We start from the raw sequence: 6,000 nt of genomic DNA, 5'->3' as shown, positions 1-6,000 counted from the left end.
GTTATGGGTAACGTCTCGCAAGCCTTGTGAAGTAAGCAGCGTATCCTCTCCATTCCACAGGTAAGGAAACTGAGGCTCAGACGGCTTCATCCGCTGTTTGGAGTCAGGCCGCCCGTGCACATCCTAAGTGGGTTCAAATCCAGGTCTGACCCTCTCCATGCGTGACTGCAGCACTGCCTCTGGGCTCCTCTGGGACTCAGGTAGGCCACGACCAGAATGTACCCTAAGCCCCGCGCCCCACCTCCGTGGTGGTCACCTCCTCCTCCCTCCTGTACCCCAAGTGGTGGCTCCAGCCAGGTTCCTCTGAGGCTGTCTCCCCTGAGGGCCTGAGGGATTCTTGGGGCTAAGGAGAAGCAGCTTATTCATCCTGTGACCCCGAGGCAGGGCGGCTCCTGGGAGGCATGGGGGGGGGGGCGGGCCTGGGGAGGGTCCAGACTCCTGCGGAGCCGGTTGGGCAGCCCAGCCCAGCCTCGAGATCATTGGTCCCTTCTCCTTTCCCCAGGCAATTCACAGCAGGCGGCCGAGGGGAAGGGCCACATGCCCCGGAGGGCGAATTCTGCCAGAGGCCCCCCCCCCCCCTCCGCACACCTTCACAGACCTGCCTGGAGTCCCACAAGGCTGCCCCTGGGGCCTCTGGCTTCCCTCCCTCTGCCCCGGCCCAGGCCCCCCTCGCAGGCCTCCGTCCTCAAAGCTAACAGGTCCTGCTGGGGTACCAGAGTGAGCATGACTCTGGAGTTAGTGGGACTCGGGTTCATGCCAGGGCTGGATTCAGAGAAGAATAGGGTGGCTATTGCCACTCCAAAACACTGTGATTCAACAGAAACCCTATTAGCTGCCTTCCCCTCCAGTAGCTCTCCTGTGTCCTCAAAGTCCAATGCCAAAAGCCTTCAGGTGGCCCACACAGGGCTACCAAAGTCTTCCTCTTCGGACTCATCTCCTTTTTTCTTTCCTTTCTTCACCTGGCTCCGGCTGTGCTGGCCTCCTTGCTACTCCTGCCCCAGGGCCTTTGCTCTTGTTATTCCTTCTGCAAGGAACAGTTTCCCTTCAGATACCCACAAGGCTTCTCCTTTACCTCAGGCCAAATAGCAGTCTGCAACCCCAATGGCCGCCACGGCGTGCCTTCTGCCACTTCTTGCTTTACAGTCTTCTCTATGGCGCCTAGGACTAAAATACGATATGACTTACCCAGTTTATCATCTCTCTCTCTCCATTAGAATGTAAGCTCCTTGAGGGTGGGTTTTCTTTTTTGTTTTGTTTTGTTTTTTCAACAGTGCCTAACACAGAGCAGGCATTAGAAAGATGCTTGTAGAAATGAATTGAGATAGAATTAACATATGTGTCAAGAGGTCCAGAATTCTGATTTCTCCCACGACTTCCCTCAAGCTTCCATGTCAAATTCTTTGAAACCAAAGTCATTAAAGAACTCTTTCTTTGATGTCCCTGCTTTGCTCTAGACCTTTTCTTGGGCAGGATCCAGCTCTGATTTGGGGCCTGGCTCTACCACGGTGGTCCTGGGTGCCAGGCCCTGTGCTAGGCACTATAAATACACATGCCCTCCTGCAGCGCACAGGCTACAGGGGAACAGGCAACAGGGACAGCAGCGAGACGGGGAGGCTGCAGGCACCCACAGGAAGGGAGAGTGGTGCAGACAGAGAGGACAGCCTGCAGAGAACTGCCTGGGTGTCAGAGAGTTTTGTGTGTGTGTGTGTGGGGGGGGGGTCACTTAACTCCTTCGAGCCTGTTTTCTCATGGGGGGTCAACTTGCAGATCAAATAGCAAGGTGGACTGGGGGAGGCACTCCAGCACTGAAAAGGGACATGCCTCTTCACATAGAGGCAGAAAGGCAGGGCAGAGATTAGTAAACCCATTTTACAGATTTTGCACTGTTGATCTTTTCCCGTGTGTCGCTTCCTCCTTCTTCCCTACATTTCAGTCACCTTGAGGGCTCCTGCAGCCTGGGACCCTGTCTGCTTCTCTCGCCTCCCTCTTGCCCCCATCTCGGCAAAGCCCAGACCTCTCCTTGGCCTATTAGGACATTGGGACTCAGAGAGGGGGAGTGACTTGCCCATGGTCACACAGCAAATCGGAGTTTGGGCAGGAATTGGGATCCAGCCCGAGGCCTTCCCACCGCCAGACCTGTGTTCTTGGGATCCCCCGCCTCTGGTCTGGGTTTCCCTGGAGGATGCCATGGCCCCTGACCCTGCTGGGCCTTCACTGATTTCTCCAGCACCCCTGGGGCCACCAAACTTGGGGCTGAGGGCCTGTCAGGGCTGGCTGGAGGCGTGGGAGTCAGGGCAAAGCCTGTTCTCACTGAGGCCTTTGCGTGCCTCCTCCAGGGCTCCCTGCTGCCCTCTTTCCCCCTTCCTCTCTCTGGAGAGCACTCTTTTGGGGCAGACTCTCTGGAGGTTCAAGAACACTGATCTTCAAGACTAGAGAAGCTGTCATGAAATTCAAGATCGCACCTCTTCCTGCCACACTACAGAGAGGGAAACTGAGGCCCAGGGAAGACGAGAGGACTGCCCAGGTCCCAGTCTGAGGATATCTGCTCTCTCAGGGGCTCAGATGTGTTACCTCTGGGCAGCATCCTGCACTTCTGGTGTCTAGCTAAACTTGCATGCCTCGAACGACAGGGGACTCACTACTACTGTGTGTTTTCTCTTGGTCTTTCTCCATTTTTATTCTTCTGACCTCTGGACCCAGGCTTTAGAGGTCAAGTTTCCTGCTTCTGACCCTCCCTGTCTTCCCAGCGGGTGCTCCTGAGGACCTTCACATGCTTCTTGTCTAACCATGTTTACAGAGGGGACTTCCTCCTGCTGTGCGTCTACTCTACATCACATACCAGCCGCCTGAGACAAGGTTTGCTCATCCTTGTCACTCCTTTGTTGAAAAATCTTCCTTGAACAAATGTCCTAATACGTACCAGGTGCTGATCCAGGCACTGAGGATACACGAATGAAAATAAGCAAAAATATCAGTCCAAAAAAAAAAAAAAAACAACCAAAAAGAGAACTAAACAGTCCTTGCCTTAGACCCTTCCTCCCCACTACAGAGCCTCATGCAGCTGTGAGACCGATGGACAGAGGGGCAGACTATTAGGGCAATAAAGAGACAGACGTACAGAAAAAGTGCTCCACACGAAAGTGCAACGAGGCACATGGAAACTGGACCGAACCACCGGCCCCTGTGGAGAGCTGTGGTTCCTCTGTCAGGAAATCGCAAGGCTGCCTTTTGACCCTCTTCTGGACTTGGAGGCTGAAGATCCCTTGGGAACATCTGGAACATCTGGAGCATCTGCTAGCTGTCCTCTCCCACTGAGGGAGCCTGGGCCAGGGTTGGGGGGCGGGGAAGGACAAGTAGGTCCAGCGAGAGGCCTCGCAGGCCTCCTTCTGTGTCCAAATCCCAAACAGCTCTTCCAGAGCCGGGGCGGCCTGGCGCTTCCCCAGCCTCATCACAAGACCCTTCTCATCCTGCCCACCACCTCTGGCCTCTCGGAGTGGGCCAAGTCCTCTCATGCCTGCGCAGGGCCCCAGGGCGATGTCTGCTCTCCTGCGGGAGCCCCAGGCCACGGGGCAGGGGCAGGGCTGCGGGCTGGGCCCGTGGGAGCTCAGTCTCTCGGCTCAGTCGGGGAGCAGGGCTGTGGGAGATTAGAGGCTGCAGTGGGGAGGGGGCCCCCGACAAGAGCGGTTGGGGAGTCGGGGTGGTTGAGGTGCTGATGACAGAATGAGTAACCGACCTGAGCTGGATCCGAATGCCCCCACTCCTGCGATGGGGGTTGAAACTGGAGGAGGTGTTATGGGAATTAGGGAATTGAGTCCCCCCAAAATTCGCACATTGAAATCCTAACACCCAGTACCTCAGAACGTAACTGTATTTGGAGACAGGGCCTCTAAAGTGGTGTTACATCAAAATGAGATTCTTAGGGAGGCCCTTAATCCAATCGACTAATGTCCTTGTAAGAAGAGGGACTTAGGATGCAGATGGGTTCAGAGGGAAGACCAGGTGGAGACACAGGGAGGAGACGGCCATGAGCAAGCCAAGGAGAGAGGCCTTGGGAGAAACCAGTCCTGCCCACACCTTGATCTTGGACTTCCAGCCGCCAGGCCTGTGAGGAAATGACTTCTGCTGTTTAAGCCCCCCTGGGTCTGTGGTATTAGTTACGGCAGCCCCAGCAACCTAATGCAGGCGGGAAGCTACGAGAACAGGGCCCTGCCTTTGTCTTAAGCAAGGGCACTTTCAGTTCCCACGGAGGCCCCGTGTCCCGACGCTCTGCCAGGGAAAAGGCACGTACACGTTTGGGTCGTACTTTTGGTTTGTTTCCTGTGGATGAGGGTCACAGCTGGGCAGCGGGAGAAGCTGGTGTTCTTCGTAGAGAATAGACATAGAGACTAGTGGTGAGTTGTGGTTGCCTTTAAGAATGTAGGAGAAGACCAGGCACTGTTCTTGACTCCCCCAGCCCCAGGTCAGCACTGGGCTGGCCCTGTAGTGTGCCTACAGGCCGCGAGCATGCAGACTTTTCACTCACTGCTCTTGGGGTCAGGGACTCCTGGGATAGCCTTATTCCATATCTCATTCTCTGGTGACCGTTTTCCTTCCCGAGGCCTCAGTTTTACCCCCTGCGATTGGGGAGAACAGGCTGAGACCCCCCAGTTCACGCTCAGGGCTGTTAGATTGAGGAGTCTGGGGGAGGAGGACGGGCGTTCTCTAGTACTCACCAGCTGATTTCTGTCTTCCCTTGAAATAATGCCAGCACACTTGGATTCTTCCCAGAGAGACTTGAGGAAAGAGGAAGAAAGAACTTGCTGTTAGCTAGAAAGGAGCAAGGCGGCCGGAAGAGACCCAGCTGGCTGCGGAGTCTTTCTTTCCAGAGGCCGGCACAAACAGGACAGGCTGGGCGGCGTGTCTCTGGGGTCCCGTTCAGGACGGGAGACGCGACGCCCACTTCCAGGAAACTGATGGGAAGGGCTTGCCCTAATTCCCAGCCAAGGATTTGGGCTGGCTCTGTCAGGGTGGCAGCGGGGGCCCCACAGACGTAGGACGGGGGCCAGAAACGTGATATCCCTAGGCTGTGCTGGAATTTGCCACCAAATCAACACCTGGCAAAACGAAGGTGCATTCATGCATTTCACATTTAGTAAATATAAAGAAAGCAACTCAGTGTGAAATCGGAAAAGGGAAAAGGGAAAGGGACAATGATTTGACTAGCATCTTTGCTGTGCCCTCCACAGCCTTCACCTGGGGACGTGTGTGCCCCTGCCTCCCTTGGCTGCGCTTCAGGGAAGGAAGCTGGCTCAGGGCAGACTGATTTGTGTGTGTGGACAGGTTGGACTGGAAGGGAGGGAGGAGGCTGTGGGGCGGCTGCAGCAGCTCCAGGGAAGGGAGGTGTGGGCTTGAACTAGGCAAGGAACGGGTGAGGGCAGGAAAGGGAGGGGGTGAGTAGGGGACACGGGTGAGGTTGATTCTCAGGAGGGGGTGTGGTGGCTGGCTGGCTGCGGGGACCCTTGTTTCCCCTCCTCTACCACAGCTGGCCAAGGGCTTCGTCTTCATGGAGCATTCTGGGAAAGGCTGTCCCTCCTGGTCTTTGGTCCTGTGGGTTGGGGAGGGGTCAGGCGGGTCTCAGGAACCCAGGCTTCCTGCCCCCCCACCAAGGAAGGCCCTGTCACCAAGAGAGGGATGACCCTCCCGTGTCCGAGTCCTCATTTCACTTGCAGCTGGGCACTAATCCAATTGCTGGCTCTAACCTAATTCTCCATTGATGCTTGAGTCCTTTGCCTGCCGATATTAAAACTCTTTTCATTTAATTGTGCAGAAGATAGATCCTCCTCAGCCGTCAGGTGGTAAATATAGAACAGCTGATGTGTAGCTCTCATTTCTTCTCTGGCAGGCCTCCCGCAGCTCTGAGTAATTGGGGACCAAGATGTTCTGGAAGGAGGGGGCCAGGAAGGAGGGAAAGGGGAGGCAGGCCGAGGGGCTGGGACTTTGCCATGCTCGGGAGGTTACCGA

Source organism: Ursus americanus, chromosome 3 (genome assembly GCF_024610735.1).
Source record: "Ursus americanus isolate L20-20 chromosome 3, mUrsAme1.1.p, whole genome shotgun sequence".
Taxonomy (NCBI): domain Eukaryota; kingdom Metazoa; phylum Chordata; class Mammalia; order Carnivora; family Ursidae; genus Ursus; species Ursus americanus.
The sequence above is the reverse complement of the archived record's forward strand: the minus strand, read 5'-3'. Positions refer to the sequence as shown.